The sequence below is a fragment of the Ixodes scapularis genome, unplaced genomic scaffold (assembly GCF_016920785.2).
Source record: "Ixodes scapularis isolate PalLabHiFi unplaced genomic scaffold, ASM1692078v2 PGA_scaffold6__148_contigs__length_123643588, whole genome shotgun sequence".
Lineage (NCBI taxonomy): Eukaryota > Metazoa > Arthropoda > Arachnida > Ixodida > Ixodidae > Ixodes > Ixodes scapularis.
The window spans coordinates 56636782-56656538 of NW_024609881.1; positions in this window are offsets into that span (position 1 = coordinate 56636782).

Consider the following 19757-nt stretch of genomic DNA (forward strand, 5'->3'; position numbering starts at 1 on the left):
TTGCCATCATCATCATGAAATATTATTTTTCTTGCACTATTTAGACACACAATTACGCGCTATAAACGTGTTTTTATGCATTTAAATCTCGTTGAGAATACTAATGCATCTTTCTGAAACAGTTGATTTCTAAAAACGATTAATTTCAAACCAGAACCAAGTCTTTTGTTGTCATCATCACCGGCACAAGGTATCACGTGAAAATATCGCGTCCCTGATTGGATGCAGCCGCTTCAAACGTCTTCGAATTGCTCCGAGTTGCTCGCACCTTTCGAGCGAACCCTATCTCATAGCATCTTCGATCAACTCGCACCGGAATCGCCCTGAAACCAGCACAGTGCACAGCGCTCCTCGGTCGTGCAGCGCGATGTTGGTGCAACATCGAGGACAAACTGCGCCGCGCCGGTGCACCGCGGCGAGCTCCACCTTGCGTCACTTCGCGTTTTGTTCGTTTTTTCTTGCGTAGGTCAGCGCACGGTGCCCGTCTGCTGTCAATTTCTTCTATTTTTTTACTCGCGGATTTGACGGTCCCACAGAAATAAACATCGTGGACGTGATTGTCGATAAGGTCACGAAGCGGGTGACAATTCCACATGTATATTTTGGCCATCATATTGGTTCAAGAAAACGAAACACCAGATAATCGCCGTACCTCGCTGTCATCGAAATGCTTCGCGCCGCTTTCCACGAAGTTCGTGCTTTTCGGGCGCTCCTTGCCACCGCAGCGATCGCCAGTAATCGCGGCGATGGTGAGAAGCTCGTCGTCTCGCCGTCAGAATAATAATAATAATAATAATAATCTTTATTTGCAAGAGCAATGTAACCCCGGGTGGCTTGCGAGGCGATGACAGAAAGGCGAGAGCCCGTACACTAGAGTGCCTGTCAGCCAACCACCCGGGGCATGAAATAACAAAACAAACAACAATAACAGAGAACGAATAAAAACAAAATGAAACCGAACAATGATCATGGCGTAGAATCAGTTTAGGTGCTTTGACCGCGAAAAAGCACGGCGCAAGGCAGCGGACTCGTCACGGTTGTTGGGGAGTGGAGATCGAATCGACAGGGGGGCCGCAAGAAAGTCTCTGAGGGCGGCGGGGAGTACGGAGTGCGAGTGGCGCACTGTTCGGGCGTGCAGGAGTTCTGGCTGCCCGGATCGCTTCCCGATCCTGATGCATGAGTGGAGGTGGGTATCACTCATGGACCCGTCGAGCAACCTACAAAGGAGCCCAACCCGAGGAAATCATCTAGTGCAGCTGCGAGGCGTGTTCGTTTTTGCAAGATCGCCATCTCGATAGTCTGCGCGTCTGCTACTCCCGCCATCTTCTCGATTCCCACTCCTGGCCGCAAAGCCTGATGGGACTGCTCCCCCCCGGCGCACCGCCGAATTTCTTGGTGCCCGTTGGGGCAACGAAAAGCCGCACCGGGAGGGTGCGCTTCGTTGATCGGGGACGTCCGGTGCGCACCGGTGCACTTGATCGAAGATGAAGGGGCGCACCTCAGTGCCCCGGTGCGCACCGGTGCGGATGATCGAGGATGCTATCAGCAATTCGTGCCTATCTAGGGAAAGCTAGGGAACAACCCGCCAGCAACCTCAAAATTGCTAAAAAAAGTTGCCCCGTCTGAAGCGGGCATCACGCACTCATGGCCCTCACACCCCTCACGCACTCATGACTCACACACTCACCACCCTCACGCCACTCACACACCCATGGCCCTCACGCACTCATGGCCCTCACGCACTCACCGCCCTCGTACCCCTCACGCACTCATGGCCCTCACACACTCACCACCCTCAGGCCACTGACGCACTCATGGCCCTCACACCCTTCACGCCCCTCACACTCACTGCCCTCACGGTCCTCACAGCCTTCACTCAGCCTCAGTATCATTAATTTTCCTGGTTCAGAAACCCACTTGTTAAATATTGAAAACGAGGAGGAGGAATGTGCGCGCAACAAAGGACCGAAGACGAGAAAGTGCGGAAAAGAAGCGCGAGGACAGAGAACATCGAGACGATCGAGGCAGCGGTGAGCGTTGTACATATCCTGCTAAGTAAACGCGTTTTTCCAATTTACACCGTGGACGTCGTTCCTCTAACTTCAAGACCACTCACCCTCACCTCACCTGTGAAGATTAGGGTGAGTGAGGGCCCTCATGAGTGAGGTTTGCCGAGGTATGCTTATGGGCGCTACGCATCTCTAAAAACTACTCTGCTCGTTTCTACCTCAAAAACCGCAATAAAAAAGTCTTTTTTTTTTTTTTTTTGCTGAGTTTAATTATTTTTTTTTTATGTAGAGAATTAAAATATATGTAGGTACTTTTTGGATTCTATATACGTTACCTTATTAGGAAGTGCACGCTTGAAAAGCCAAAAGCATCGCTTTTTCTTCCGATCACCGAAGCTCTTAATGGGATGCTGAACAGAAATCTGGATTCCCCAAAACACGCGGCAATAGCGTGCAACGGGATGCTACAAACACCAAAACATCACTCATATAGCGATATCTCGAACAAATGACCGTATTTTTCAAAAAAAAAAAAAAAAAAAGAGGCGCATTTGGCAGGAATGTTGAGGTCATGTTTCTCCGAGAAGGAGAGGGAACGGCCTCGCGTCTTCTCAACACCACCTGGAGGAGAAGGCCAGCACACGCCTCCAGTGACGTCACGGCAACAGGCTGACGAGCGCCGCGCTATAGAGCTAAGCTGAAGGCTTCGCGCGTAGCTTTTACCTCGTAGAAACGCAAGTTTTCGCAATATTTTTTTTTATGAGCTAACGTGAGAGCTGTGAACGCCGAGTGATTTAAAGAACAAATTTTAGAAAGCAGGAAAATTCTTATAACCTACAATTATTGTAGTGAAAACTGTGAAATCCAAGAAAGTGATATCTTGAGACAGATGTGTTATTTTTTTAAGCGATAAACTGGGTGGTGTAATTATTTCTGAACGACAAGGGAGTGGCATAAAACAAGAATCCTTATGAAATGGCAATAATCGAGGTAGTAGGACTAGATAAAATGAACTAAAGTAACAATTGAATAAATGATACAGAGGCATTCATTTCATTTAATTTTATTCACCTCAAAGGCATTCAAAGACTCATTACATCAGGGGGGATTCAAAAATAAAAGACAAAAAAGTAAATATAAAAAATATACACCAACAAAAAAAAATGTCACACACACAAAAAAAAACGCTTATTAGCATGTTATTGTTATGATGCAGTTTTACAAATCAACGTTTAGTTACACAAATTGATGCACTTCTTTTTAAATGAAATGGGATATCTCTCAGTTACAATATGGTCAGGTAGTTTGTTCCAGTCAGTGTTGCGAAGTACCAAGGAAGAAAAGAGGAAAGTGTAAGTATGGCACTGAAATGGTTCAATCTTGCAGGAATTATCTAATATGGATGATATGAAATTGGCAGCCCAGCACTAAATAGATTGAAAATTGGAATCTGAGTAATATAAATCTTGAAAAAAACACAATCGGGCTATTTTTCGTCTTCTTTCTAGATTAGGGAGATTTATGCTAGCTTTTAAAGCGGAGACACTAGTTTCGGATGAATAATCACTGCATATAAATCTGGCTGCTTTGTTCTGAAGATTCGAGCCCCGAGATTAGGTAACTTAGGTGTGGATTCCAAATTATGCTTGCATATTCCAATGTTGGGAGGATAAATGTTTTGTATGCGAGTGGTTTTGTCTTGATGGGAGCTAGATCCTTACTGAAAAATCTCATTTGTTTGAGGAATTTCTGTGTGCAATACATCATACAAGATATATAAGAGCTTTATAAAAAACATATAAGAACTATATAAGAGCTTATAAGAAACTTGTAAGAAGTTTCTTATGTATCTTAAATAGTTCTAGAATAGTTTTTATATGGTTATTATATATCTTGTATGATTCATGTGTTTATTAAACGCAAGAATTTTCTCATACAAATGTCTTTTTCCCAAGCCAAGTGTTTTTAGTGCGCTCTTTTATTTGCTCGATCCATGATAATGAGTCTGTAAAATACACACCCAAATACTTGTACGACAACGATTTTTCTAGTGGTTGGGAAGGTAACGAGTACTGGGTTAGTGTTTTAGTGGAGGACTTAATTACGGACATTTCTTTGCATTTACATGTGTTAATGTTCATCTGCCATAGGGAACACCATGATGATATTGTATCTAAATCGTCTTGGACAGTATTGTGATCACTATAGGTGTGTTTATTTTCCAGTAAATAACTCAAGCATCAGCGAAAAGTCTAATTGTCGATTTAATTGATGATGGTAGGTCATTGATATATATTAGAAACAATAAAGGCCCGAGTACACTACCGTTAGGGACACCTGATGCAACAGCAACGGGACGCGAATTGCCTGACAAGTATAAAAATAATAACATTCTAAAATTGTGATGTGCTGGTTTGAAAAATGTATTGCACATAGTTTAAAAAATGTATTGCACATATTTTTACAAACTTTTCTTAGACCTGTGATAAACCGGCATAGGTTTCAACAATTCAATGCACTCTGCCTGTTCAAATATAGTACTTGTTCTGCAGCAAGCAACCTATCTGGTTACTACATCGAAAAAGCACCTGTGGCCTATTTCTTGGCACTGTCATAATATAAAAACTTTATATTTGCAAAAAAAGTACCGTAATACCCGAGCATTGCCCCATACGCTGATGCACTTCGACAGTACCGAGTCTGTGAAACGACAGTTAGGGTGGCTAAAAACAAGTTTTGTACACAAAGAGAAGTGGGCATGGGAGCTTCATATTCAAAGTTGCTTGCATTTACAATACAGAAGAGAGTCATAAATAAGAAATTGGTCACCTTTGAACACTGCGAAACGAGCCTCCTGGTATCCATAAGTTCTGAAAATATCCGTCTTGAAAAACATTTATACACATGCATCTTAGATGCTGTAGATTTTGACACCGAGACATACAATATCTGTGCAGCATGTTGGCATTTACAGTGTAGCCCCACAAGATACCCAAGACTGCTACAAGGACACCGACTATCTGCACATACACACACACACACACAGATTCACCGACTTCAGAGAGCAGTTGCCTTTGCATGAGGATGAAGCGCAAGCATGTTGCTGGCCAGAAAAGAACTAAATTTTTTAGCCTTGACCTCTTAGCTTTTTTTTTTTTCTTTAGATGCTGCCTGGCACTTATAATATTGTTGTCATCTTGCAACAAAGGTTTCTCAGTTGAATGTTTTCACTGCAGTCCAACACATGCTTCAGTCAGAACTCACGATGGGTTCATTATCACAGGCGTCAGACATACTCTTCCTTGGTCCGAGTTCGCTTCTTGACATCCGTGACGGTTGGCAGCAAGTGTCTTTGATTGCAGAGTTTCAACTTTTCATTTCTTTTGTTTGGCATTCTTGGCATTAATGCGAACGTTCATTTTGCTGCAAACATGTCACAAGAAAATGAGTGTGCATTTTGTTGTGACAACACGTGTTTTAAAATGAGCTCACTCGTTCGTTAATTTTCAGTAGGAAGTCTTTTTTTTTTTGGCGCGTAGTTTCATTATGAGATATGTAACAAGTCGGCACTGGCTGGGCATCACCAACTGGTGAACAACATAGTTGTGTTCTACAGCATTTACACCAGGAAAAACAAGCCCTTCTATAACGAGTTTCAATGCGAGAGCTCAGTCTTCCTGTGCGAGCAAACTGTAGCCAACTTGTTTCGTGCTGTCGATGCGGCCTTGCATTTTTCGCCCCTTAGGTTTTTCAAGGTGGTGTAGACTGCACGGCTGGTCACATAGCCCAAGGCTGGGAGGCTGTGCCTTATTTTTTTACAGCCCAGGGCCACATTGCAGGTATACCACGTTGCAGGTAGGGCGTCAAGTATCCGCTCGCTTGGGAAGATCTTTCTAGTTTCCATTGCTAGCTGTAGTGACCGTTGACATTGTGCTCCAGAGCAGTATTCTGTTTTCATCTTCGCAAATGTGCCTTGTAGACACGTGATATTAGAAGCAAGCCAGTTGCCTATACATTCCGAAGCACTCTTCTAAGTTGTCAGTTATCAGCTTGTCCCATGGAGGCCGTACAGTAGCCCGCTTCTGCAGGAAGTAGAACGACAAGGGGTAATATAATCGAAAATGGTTATAAAAATACAAAACATAAAAAAACAATGCTCTTCTTTAAAGTGCAGCTGAAGGATTCTGTATTTGAGAGAAAACACTGGCAGTGTTTCGATCTGGTATTTTGGATCACAAACATAAAAATTATTCTTGAATTTGATGTGCCGAATGCGCTATAATATTAATGATGATAATAATAATAATAATGCTTATTGCACGATCACATAAAACCAGGTACCGAAAATAATAATAATAATAAATAATACTAATAATATGCTCCATAGAGCTTCCTGGTGTGTGGTGCGATTCCTTGGGGAGCCTGAAGGAGCTCCCGCTAAATTGTTAGTATATGGTTCTGGTGTATGGATAAGTAAACTGCAGGTCAATGAACCATATTCCGGCTTGCGTGCACTCCAAACTACAGCTCAGAGACCCGCTAAAATGTAGGTCTTACTAGTTAGCTGTAGTGGATCATTTGTGCGTTCCGATGAGGATACGCAGAAACGACACAGACAAACTTCTGTTGTTGTTGTTTTTTAATTGATGTGCTGGTTGCAACCACGATAACCTATCACTTGCATACCTTGCGAAAACATTCCAACCTGAACTCAAAAATCAAGTCATTTTTATTTAGTTCTGCACCTGCAAGTAGCGCCAGCATTTGAATATGTTGCTTCCAGGCCACAACCAAATCACACCCAAGCATGCATTCAGCGAAAAGTAAAAACAAGAAACGAAACCACGATCATAAAAATTAAAAAGTTCTCACCCTGCCATGCCGTCAAGGAGCGAGATCTTCCCGTCGCTTCACTCTATAGTCCACGCTTTCGTAGTCATCCTTGCAGAAACTCAAATATGGACACTTTCACATCCAGTTTTCCGTCAAAGCGCGGATAAACAACGTCTGTACGGAATGACAGCACCGACAAGCAACGTTCACGTTCACACACGAGGCCGCGGTTGTGCTGTATTCCAAAATGTGCTCGATCTCACTCGAGAGTTGAACTTCCGACCCTCGGCGTCCAAAAACCTACTCGCTTCTATACACCAACTCATGTTTACAAACAAACCGGAGCGCCCGGAGCGCCCCTGGCGGACGCCAACGGCGCCGCGCTAGGCGCTGGGGATATGGGCAAGAAGCTCGCCGTCGCCCATAAACAAACAATTGAAATGCGATGTTGTCGGCGTCGGTGTGAGTCCCCGCGCTCTTTTTGGCGTTGGAATTGTTGATTCTACGTCCTCCCAACGATGTCTGACTACTTGAGCATCGTCAGCGAAATTACCGAGGCTCGTCTCACGGCAAAATTTCGCGTGAATCATCTGACATGCGGCGATTCATTCCGCGTGGACGCCGCAGAATGTACGCTAAAGCCTGATTCACATGATAAGATTTCACTCGCAATTTTCAGTAGCGACGTCGCTCGGACTGCAAAAGCGTGAACCGTAGCTGAGATGTCGACGTCGATACTGAAAATCGCAAGCAGAAGCTAACCAAGTGAATCAGGCATAACAAGTCGGTGTTGGCCACTGGTAACAATGACCAACATCTTCTTGTATCTACTGTTTACGTCCAGCCTGCTTACCAACCTTCAAACTTAAGTCTTTTGAGGCCTGCACTTACTTCTTATCGCAAGTACCGGGCCCACGTTTGGTCTACGGGCAGGTGTCCTCTAAAAGAGCAGACGACAAGCAGAAACGTTTGAAAAAGCAGACGACCGTCCGACCGATCAGGCGGCCGTTTGAACTTGAAGACGCACTGAACGTAGTCCGCAGGTGGTCCGTACAACTTGATGATTTTCCGGCGCTCATTTTGGAACAAAACAAATAAATTTGATGACCAGAAGTATCCGTGAATTCAACCCAAAATCCAACGCCCAAGCAATCGTGGTCCGACGGCGTCTGGTTTTCCCTTTTCACGGCATATATCCACGTTCTCGGACGAACCGAGCGCATGAAAACTGACCTTCAAAGCTTTCTCGACACTTTTGGTACAGCCCCAGTCGCAGCATTTTGACGAGAAGGCAGGTTTTTGTCTGGTTCCTTTCAAAACAACGCAGGAATACACGTTTGGCATGGGCACTTCCGCCTACAGCCCCGGACTGGAAGTGCGTCCGACGCGCCACCACCGCGGCGTGACGTAACAGAGATGAGTTTGTGTATAGTTGTTCTAGTTGATTCCTCCAGCCTTATTGTCACGTGACTCAACCCGCAGGTGTAGCTAAAGAAAGCCGTCGAGGAAAGAAACACGACGGACAACCGTATATAAATATATATATATAAGAACCGCGACGTTGTGGCGTTTTTTTTTGTTTGTTTTTTTTGCGCCGCGTCAAGCATAGAGAAAAAGAGAAAGTAAAAGGTGGGCGTTCGCTAAAACGTCATTCGATCAAGTGAGTGCCTCCCCATTGCAAAGAAGCCAACTGTCAAGGGGAGCCTTGCGAAGAAGCGCACTACGAGTTCAGCCTACTCATGCCGACGCTCCTTGAAGGGAGAGGGGGAAGCGCTGCGGCTTTAGAACTAGGTGCTGTTGGTATTCTCCGCCTCGCGGCCTTGAAGGAGCGAAGTGGAGAGAGGAGGAAACTAGGTATCTCTACGTCACGCGCCTCGTCGGCCTGGTTCAATCTCGACTTCTTTTTCCAAAAATACGGCCGTCCATTTGAGCTATCGCCTTACTAGTAGTGTTGTAGGGATTGTAGCGTACCGCCTACATCTCCAGCATAGTTTTTTTGAAATCCAAATTTCGGTTCACCATCCCTTTAAGAACTACCACTTGCGCATGCGCCGCGCCTACAGCAGCGCCACCGCAGCGCCATGGCGTGAGAGCCGCAGTAAAACCCGAAAGAGAACAGGAAGGGTCTATCTATATTAGGGGTGTCGCGAACCGGCCGCAATTCGAGTTCGACCAGGTTCGACTTTTTCGAACTTTTAGTGGAAAGTTCGTCGAACCTTGTATTGAGGTTCAACTCGTGTGCGCATGCGCGACAGGCTGGCCAGTTGGCTTCGGATTGGATGGTAATGGCTAAGAGATGAATTAAGTGCAGCGCAGATCGGCTATTTCAGTCAATACAGTACTCAAATTTAAGTTATTAACTTCTTGAGTGAATAGAATTAGTTTCTTTTAATTGCAACTGTTCACAAAATAAAATAACCCTTTGCATAAAAAAAAGAAATTCTCCAAACCTAGACATGCTTGTATCAAGGTCTGTCCACACTGCCCACAAAGTCGAACCGGTCGAATCTGGTGAAAAGGTCGAAGGTTCGTCGAACCGGTTCGACCCAGTCGAACCCCGAAAGTTCGACCAAAAAATCTGGTTCGACAAAAGTTCGCGACACCCCTAATCTATAGACCTTTTCATTTCAGTAGTTGCCTGAACGGCGGGTAGAGGGCGCTAGCGCACTCGCCGCCATTAGGTTGCTTCAATTGGGTCGGTTTCGGTTTCAACGTGCACGCGACTGTGATGCTGTTTCATGCCACTTTCGATTAATTTTTGTGATATGAATTTCTTTCTAGTAGCACACAGCGAATGAAACAATAGTACTGGGCCACTTGGCAAACCACGAAGTAGTTTCGAGCCTAAATTGCGATATTTTTTACGAACATTATATGCGTCTGATTCCGTCCATCGTTAATTTCGGCCAGGTTCGGCGGTAAAACAACTGCGCTGATGCACAGGGAGGAGTACCATTGTCTACGGCCGTACCCGCGGACACTAGTTTCAAGAAAAAAAAAAAAAAAAGAGCAGAACAAGCTCCGCCTGCAGCGTGCGCTCGTTGCTTGCCGCCGTGCTTCGTCTGTGCGTGCACCGAGCGGTACGAAAAGTAGATAGCTCGCGCTCAAGTCAGATATTCAACTGATCATATTAAATTGCAAGAGACTATATTGCATGAGTGCTTAGTGAAAAAGCCGGTCGACAACAGAATTAACAATCTGCTGATTCACCAAGAACAGATCAACTGACAAGTTTACTGTTCGATGCTTTGTTTCCGTACGCCAACCTTTTCTAACTTAGAGACTGGAAACGTCTTTTATAATGACTAGAAAAGTTTCATATAATCGCGTAGATAATATGAAAAGTGATATTGTCTCGGCCTGTTTTATTGAAAGAAATTAAGCGCGCGAGAAAATTTTGATAGACCAGCCTAGGCTGACTAGAACATTTTTTTAACTAAAGTACTCATATACAGCATTTCAAAATATTGGCGTTAAGAAATAAACTTTTTGTTACATTTGCTTACGACGTTCTCAATGTATGAGAATGGTAAGATAAGTGAATGCCAGACTTCAAATAAAGTCTGATATTCATCTTCCGCAAAATTTGCCGAATGAAATTGAAGAGCGCAAAAGAAATGATTTCCGATAAATTTGGCTGAAGTTGAACGCCAGGCGCCACCCAATGGACCTTTGTAGGAAGCTGTTCACTGATTTGAAACGATGCGCTTTGCACGTTTTGACGTCTTCAGCTACTGAAAGTAACTCCCTATTCGCCGTCGACAACCGGCTGCACTCGGGTGATTTTCACGCAGAAGAATTCTTTTCCCCGTCGCATTTTGTGAATCATAGGCACTATCAAGCTGTCTGTGACAGTTTCTTACGCGGGGAGTCCAAATATTTGTGTTGAAATAAATTAATTGAAACTGCATGGTTATATTAAAAACTGACTTAAGCAACTGAAAGACTATGGACATGGGACCAAGCACGATATACAACTCCGTGGGATTCATAAATAAACCGATAAAGCGAATGCTTATAGCACACAAGCGATTAAGAACGTAAAACAGGTATAGGTGTGATATTGGGAACAAACAAGTTGCCTAGTGTTAAGGTACTGTTTTTTCTAGCATACAAAATAATTCAAACTAAATGTTTGTTCCCACGTCTTGTCCACAAGTTCCCCAGTGTAATAAAAAAAAGTGTTTTTGATCTGTTGTAACTACAAAACACCATGTTTTCAGGAAAAACACGTGGCTAATTACGCTGTCTGTTTTTGTTTCCTTCCTTGACACCAATGCGCACTCATATACATATAATAACACTGGGCTTCCTATTGCAAATGTTCTACCCTTATTAGTAACCAAACCTCAGTTCTCTTAAGTTATTGGCATTTGAACCCTCGAGGCTCTCTTCAAGTCATATATGTATTCAATGTTCGCAAGTGCTAACGTTGATTCCTGTTCCTATAAAACCTTTTCACACGTATCCCGCACGCCGACAGTAAAAAAAAAAAATATTCAAAACGTGTTACAAAATCAACTACAGAAGTTGCGAGCATAATGATGTAATGCAATTGCATGGTAAGTATAAGTATCGGACGACACTTTACGGAGCAAGGCAAGAGACGCGGTGAAACGCGACGAAAAACACGAATTCAACGGATCCGCCAAGGAGCGGACGGAAGAGCGGAGCAACAAGTTGAAGCAACCCAATGGCGGCCGCATCACGTGATTCCAAGATGGCAGCGCCCATGCGGCGGAGGGTGAAATGGTCTATATATCACTGCGGTGGGGCTGCGAACGTTTCACCCAATGTTGACAAAATACCCGATGAAAGTATTTAAGTTGAGCTACTAAAACCTGTATCATAAAGTATTAAAAATGTCAAGTTACTTTCACGGTAAAGTATCTTGACTAGAGTACAAGTACTTAGAAATGTAATTCAATTACCTTTGAAGATACTTCCGCATTCCGTATTTTGTGTCGACGTCAGTGACAAAGACTATTCTACTTTTGCACAGATCTGGTTTACCAGAATGGTTTATTAACGCGCAACAGCACAAAACGAAAAAAAAAATGTAGTAATTTTATGCATTCCAACTATACGGAGCAGGATATCACTGACACATGTTACAAAACCTTTCTAAGACAAAAATAAGAAAGAGGTCGTTTTACTTGTAGTGACATTGCTCTCGGCTTGGCGTGCGTCCAGTCAAACCCCGCGCAGCGCTTCGCGTCTGCGTTTCCGAAGCGTCTGCCCAACGTAGCCAGACGCGCTTCAGAAACGAAAGGAAATTTTTAAATATAAATCGCGCGTTAAGTGATGACTACGTGCCGTAATATTTAATTTTATTAATAGTAAGCAGGCACTTTGATTACAGCAATTGCAATGAAACTCAAATTCACTTATTTTCATCCTTTTTAGTGCGTATGCCTCATCCACCTATCGATATGCCATCGGCATCACCATCTCCTGCGCCAAAACCAAGGACGTTTAAACCATGGAGAATAGAAGGGTAGGAGAGGGCATGACGTTGGCCGCGTAGCCTCCACAAGCCATGCTCCCTTGACGCCTCGCCTCTTTCTCATTTCCCTCCTTACTCTCCTCACTTACCAGGGTAACGTGACCACATCACGTGACCGTAGCTAGCATTGGTCTTGCTATGGGGTACTAGAATACACCACAGTCTAGCCTTCGATCTGATAAAACCTACCGGGCGAAGCGCGCGCAAGCCTGGAAGGGGTCCTTCTACGATCAACCATCCATCTCACACGTGACATGTAACGCGCACCAATCACCAGACAGATCTGCGGTCACGCTGGGCACAAAATCGTTTAAACTTTTTATGACTAGGCTTCACCAATATTGGAACGTGCCCCCTCCTAGTACGTCTAACCTCCTTGGTTTAAACAGACAGGACCCGGCATGACGTCAGCCTGAGTGAAGCCGGAAGAGGCGTTTAATCCCAGACTGCCTTGCGCACCCGTTCCGATGCCGTGGGGTTGCGCACCGGCGGTTCGTCTGCTTTCTAGTCTGCTCCGGCGTGTGCTTCACGAGGCTAGCTTTCGATGCGGTCGGCGTCCGCCGTGGGCGTCCACGATGCAAATGCTTTGCAGCGCGAGTGTTTATACTTAGTTCCACGTTATGTGCGAGCGAAGTCAGAACTGGAAGCGCGAGCCCGTTGTTCTGTGCGCTCCTGGCTTGCATGCGCGCTCGTGCGATCTGCTGCTGTTGTTTATTAAAAAATGCGTGGCGCACCGCCAAGTCCTTCACGGTGCGTCGTCTAGAGCGTCTCAATTCTAGTCACTTTCTGCTGGGCAACCAGACGTTCGTTTATAATAACGTTAAGCGCTGTTTCAAATAACGGTGGGTGCCGCCATTACTTTCGGTGCACACAGTCGTTTTGCCACGGAAATGTCATGGCAACGCGGTTGTTTGCACCGAAATTAATGGCGGCGCCCGCTCACTAGGCTTCCCATTGGTCAAGAAATGTTCGTTGCGGCTCGTGGCCATGCCTACTTCCGTTACACTTCGCTCCATGCATTGGGGATAGGGACGCCACCTCCTGCCCATTATAACCTCCTTGGCCAAAACAGTGGCCAAAACATTTACAGCTGGCCGCTACTAGAGCACTATATAGCTCCTTCGGAGCAGAGTAGCGCAATCTAGAACGCCGTCTCTCGGCGACTAGCGGCGACCGCCCGGAGGTTCCAACTTCCAACTGCGGTCAGAAATGCATGGAGAACGTGAGAAAATCGTTGTTTCTTCAGCATTGTGGGGATGTACGGAATGGCAATCATTTTTGACATAATAATGAAACATTTTCGAATAATTCGCGCTAAGTTTTGTGCCACGCAAGGACGTAACTTTTTTTTTTTTTTTTTTTTAAATTGCCTCAGCGGCATTATGCAGCAGACGACACGGCGACGTCACACCATTCACGTGACCCACTCCGGCCAACCCGAAAAGCCCATCTCCGCTGCGAGCAAAAATCGTCTGCTTCAAACGCCATTGCCTTGGAAATTGCCTTCTCAAAATTTGCACACGCATCCGATATTATTAAAACTTTGATAAAGTGTTTAGCGCTTTACTAACTTCACGACAGACTAGTTTTGAAAAGTGTGAACTCGCCGTTCGTTTTTTAATCAGCCGTGTTGTGTCGATCTCCATGTATTCTCCCATAGGGCGGGCCGCCTCCTGGAACCCTGAGTACCACGTGACTTGCGCCGAGCCGCTCTGTCGGCCATGTTGTCGGCAAAACACGGGGTTCAAAGGATTGCGCTACTCTGATCCGTAGGAGCTATATAGTGCTCTAGCCGCTACTAGAGTCTACAAGTACACTCTAATACACTCTAACGCTACGGAAGTTGCGTTGTTGCGTTTATTGCCGATAGTTTTAATTTTGTACCTTGGTCTCTCGGTGTCCTTGTATTCTTTACATTTCGCCTGCATGAGTGCAGGACGCTTTTGTACTTCGCTAACTCCTCTGTGTTCCGCTGAAGGAGCGTCAGCCTCTCCCGCGGAGCAGGGAGGAGTCCCTGAACTTGTGCAAAAGGTATGGTAAACTGATGTCCGCGGGGCGAAGGACGTAACTGCCCATGTTCGCCCTGCTGCTAGCGTTAACGGAGCCTAGGCCGTTTTGTTTTATTGATTTAAAGGGACTTTGCAATCATATCGAAGCGTCTACCTTTTTTTGCGGTTTCCACGCCTCTTGGGGTTCGGGCAAGCCAGCGGAAACGGAGAGAGTAACTAAATATGAGTGCGTCATATTTTAACCGGACGACGCGGAAACCTCCTCCACCTATAGACCTTTTCCACAAGGGCGCCGCCATCTTGAATTGCCGTCACTTCCAGTATGGGTGACGAAAAAAAAGTAAAACGTTTCAACCTGTAACTAGTAAAAAAATAGAGGCGAGCCAAAACGAGAATGTGTGACGGTTAGGCTTATATCCTAAATGTCTTCTATTGGCGTGGCAACGGCAAAGTTACGTTATCGCCCATACTGGAAGTGACGTCAATTCAAGATGGCGGCGCCCTTGTGGAAAAGGTCTATACACCTTTCCAAAAAACACTCGACCCCAGGGGCAACAAACCGTTTTCGAGACCAGTCACTGAGTCTGAGGCTAGACTCTCACCGGCGTCCCTCCTAACCCTAACCGAGGGGACTGTGATTTCAACAGGCGCAGCCTGCGTAGGCGCAGTTTCAAACGCTGCTGGCGGCTAAATTCTCGTATTTTCCCGTTATATTTTGTGTTTCATGGTACATGTATGTTCCCGAGGACATTGAGAAAGCATTGTGCCACATTTGAAAAACAAAAAAAAAAGCAAAAAAAAGCTGTGAACTATTTTTGTTGGGTACGCGCGCGACAGAACGAATGCGACTGGAATGTTTAGTTCTAGTTACTTGTTTTTTTCTTAGGATAAGTTTTGACGGCGCCGCGGGATTCGCCGCATGTGAAACGACAAAGCGCTTTGCTGTCAAAAATAAATTGCAACAGAAGAGGGCCGAAAGGCATGCATTTTTCACGCTCACAAATAACGTGTTTACCGATGGACAGGACACGGAGATACAATTCAGGAAGTGTTAACACGATGCAGCGTTATCCGAAAAGAATTTATTTGAGAAAGATCTCAAATAACACAGCCACAGTCGACGACAGTCACATCTTGACGATCGGACGGAATCCGAGATGACTTCGTTTTGGGGAGAGCTTCCTTTTTTCACAACCGCACCAAGGCAAAGAAACAAACACGACTGACCCGTTTCTCACCCTAACCCGGACAACTATTTTCGGAGATGACTGAGGATTCTACGCGGATTATCTCTGGGAGGGGGGAGAACAATGTTCGCAAAATCGCGTCGAGGGTCGTTCGACGTCCTTCACCTTCTTCGTTTCCCGTGAATGTCGAGCAGAAAAGCTTGAATGGCAGGCACTTACCAGCCTTCTTTCTCACAGTGGAAGATAACACAAAAAGGGTACGCAGCCCGCATAAAAAAAAAAGTTAAGTGGAAACTTTCAAGAGGGGCGAGAATACGTCGAATGCAAAACCGCAAAAACGTAGGTAGAGAACCGCGCTGAGCGGGTCTTCACAGTCCCAGAGAGTGGCAGAAAATTTCTAGCTGATAGAGGGCGCGAGAGTCGCACCAGCCGCATCAGCATCAGCAACATGGCGGCGGCCTAGGAGCGTTTTTTGGAAAGGTGTATATACGCGGGCGACCCGCGGTGCCGAAAGCGCGCGACATGGGAAGTCTTTGGTCCTGGCCTTACTACGGGTGAAAGCCGCTAAAAGCTTCTTTTTAGTCGAAATACAACAGCAATGAGGCCACGCTCGGTATAGTCGAACGCTGCAGCAAAAGGCTGCAGCGTCAGCGATCGGCTGTAGGGGCTCGTGTCCTCCCGTCGACCGAGGAGGGGCCCTTTTGTCAGTGTTGTATACCCGTTCCTACTAAAAAACAAAACAAAAACAAAAAAAAAAAACTTTTTGGGAAGGTTGTTTTTTGGATCGAAGTTTCCTACAACACTGCTCTTTTGTGGCCCCTCTGCGCTGCGAGAGAACGGTGCGGCACGCACCGTGAGTGTATTCAACAACTTCACAGCACAAAGATCGAGCTCGCATCCTCTGACGACGGCTCTCAACGGAGCTCCGGCCCGGCCTGTCCCACCCCGCCAACGCCGCTAAGTCTATACGTTTTCACGTTACGCCGTGTCCCGCGCTCGATCGAGGAAGGTGGCGCAAAGAATCCGAACCCACGGGCCTCGTGTTGGGTAAACGCCGCGAGCTCCTTGGAAAACAAGCTGGACAGAGCGCCCGCTATCGCGCGATGTCCTGAACACTAGGGAGTTTTCGTAGACCGTTTCCCTACCTACGCTCTCCGAAACGAAGACGCGCCGGATAGCCTTTCCTGGGGAGTCCGGGGTCTCGGTGCGGAGAACGTTGCGGGAGAGCGGAAACCATCTACGAAAACTCCCTAAGAACAGACGCTGCCTGCGGTGCATTTCTTTGGCCTATTGTCTTGTCGGTGCTATCGTTTGCATAGCATACGTACGCGTGGCTCTGTTCCCGCGCTCATGCATTCATCATTGCCGCAATGATGAATGCGTGAGCATCGGGACAGAGTGGATTACTCGGTCCACTATAGAGTTTGTTTTTGCTTTTCTTCTCTTCTTCGTTTTGTTCGGTATTCCGCGAATAGTCAAATACCGCTGTTCTTCGGAAGAATGTGGTCCACCAATTTGCATTCTGAGCCGCAATGCATTCATTGAGGGGGAAAAAATGACAAGAAATATAGAAATGCATAAAGAAAATTTCGACGAAGTAGAACGAACAAGTCCTTGAAAATGGAACGGGAGCAAGGCCAAGATAAAAAAGGGGGAAAAGACAAGGAGTAATAAACAAACAACACCATGCAATATCGCGAAAATGAAAAAAAAAAAATGAGAACGACGGGTGGATGAGAGGTTTCTCTGAGGGTCTTTTCAGCGTTTTCAGCGGAGAATGACTTCTCCTCGGTGTACGTGACTTTGTCGAAGTCGGCGTCACTTTTAAAGAAAAAAAAAAGTTCGAGACCAAAACTTTGTTTTTCTGTTCCAACGCTCGGCGAAATTCGCGTTCGGTTATATTCATATTGAAATGATCATTTTATGCGCCATGCGCGGCGGCCTGTTTCGCAAGTTGTCCTCTCGAGAGCCGCTGTTCGAACAAGCGAAGCTAAAGAAGGCGAGCAAATAAGTGACGCAGGAGGCCGCGCGTTTGCGCCAGGAAAGCACGTTCTCAAGAAACGCGGTGCACCAACACGTGCGCTCTGGACTCCGTTTCACCTAAAAAGGGGGTCACAAGGGTATACTCAGTCGGGAGGTTTTTCACTTTTCACGAGCATACTGACACGGGTGGGATTCATGCCAGTACGTTCGCACGTGGTGCCACTGGAAAAGAAGTGTTTGCGGTGTAATTTCCAAGATAAAAAAGAGCGCTTTTTAATGCGAAAGCATGGAGCGAGCTGATGTCATCAGTTTGAAGCGCGAAAACGGCACCTAGTTTCTTTCGGTTCCATTGGCTGGCGCGCGTCGGCGGGGCTCCCATTGGCCGCTGCGCTCGTCAGTTTCCACGACCGCTCACCCCATGGCGCTGCGTGTCCATCAGCGCTGCGTTACCACGGAGCGTCCAAGGTCACGAGGGGAGCACACGCGCCGACCGGCGACGAAAAGTACGCAGCAGACGAAAAAGGGAGCGGACGAGACGCTTGCATGCTTTCGCATTCACAACTCATAAGGAATGCTGACGTGCACCTCGATATTTTTCTCTTTTTTAGAGCGCAGCTCTTAGGGGCCCGTTCCCGGCTTGAGCGGCGTCGCCGTCGCCGTCACCGTCGGCGTAACCAAGGTCATCCCAAGGTCACGTGACCCCCAAGGTCACGTGACCCCCAAGGTCATCTCAAGGTCACGTGACCCCACGTGACTCCCAAGGTCACGTGACCCCTCGAGGCCACGTGACCCCTCCCAAGGTCATCTCAAGGTCACGTGACCCCAAGACCCCACGTGACCCTTTGAAGGTCACGTGACCCCCAAGTCACGTGACCCCTCTGAGGTCACGTGACCCCCGAGGTCACGTGGTCTCCTCCCCAAGGTCACGTGACCCCCAAGGTCACGTGACCCCTCCCAAGGTCATCTCAAGGTCACGTGACCCCAAGGTGACCCCCACGTGACCCCCAGGTCACGTGACCCCTCTGAGGTCACGTGACCCCCCGAGGTCACGTGACCCCCCTCCCCGAAGTCACGTGACACCCCCCCCCCCCCTCCGAGGTCACGTGACCGCCCCCCCGGAGCATATTAAAGAATGAGGGGAGGAGGAGGGGTCTACCCTCCCCTCAGTACCCTTCACTCCTCCTCCTCAAGAGCTGCGCTCCAATTCGGCGTTACAGGGATTTGTAAACGGCTTTCACTTTTTTTTTCAATCCCTTTAAAAAAAAATAAAAAAAAAACTTTGTTTGTTATTATTATAATCGCTGTGGTGAAGACAATGATAATGAAAATCTCCTCGCCATATTCTGCAAAGGAGCGCAAAGACGATGAACCGCGCCCCGCGTTTCGTAGGCGTAAACGTTTTCATTGGCTGCAATCTTTCTCCGTAGATTGCTACGATTGGTTCTTTAGGTGTTCGGGAGAAAAACATGACTACATGCGCATCTTTATGTATTTTTTTCTCTTTTTCTTTTTTTAAGCGGTAAAAGAGAGGAATGTCGAGGCGACAGCTTCATATTGATATTCCCTCTTTACCCTCGTCCTCAGCCATATAGTTCCCACATCCGGTATGTGGGGGGCATGTCACGCTGTCGGATGTCGCGATCCTTGCGGGCGGTCGTAGAAATGCCAGCGAACAGAAAAGCACGAGCCAACGCGAGTGTCGCTGTCGTCGCGAGACAATACAGCCTGCGCCTTGTTCGTCTACCTTCTTGTTCTTGTCCGTGTCCTTGCGCTGTTTTAATTTTTAATCACGAGATACCAACTAGCCCAAACTTCTACGTTAGTCAACCTGGAACAAGTAAAACAACTATAGATGAGGCAAAACAAAAAGGATCGGTAGCCGTGATATATAAACGTGAAACGAGAGGAAACAAAAGGTTTGTCGCCACACCGGAAGTTCTAGGATTCAAGATAGCGTAGACTACACGCAAAAAGAGCACTAAGCATGGAAGGCGCACAACCGCGCGGCATTATCTGTATCGACCACATACGAGCGACGCGGCGCCGGGCGGAAGTGACGTAGGGACGCCGGCACCGGTTGCCATGGGTACCGCCGCGCGGAACCCGTTTCCATCGCTCACGTGCCCCCAAAGAAGACCGTAAAATCGGAATGAGATTAAGGAAAACCTAAGAAAAAGAAGAAGAAGATAAAAGCCTCAGGAAATGTGAGCGGAGGAGCTCCACTGTTAGG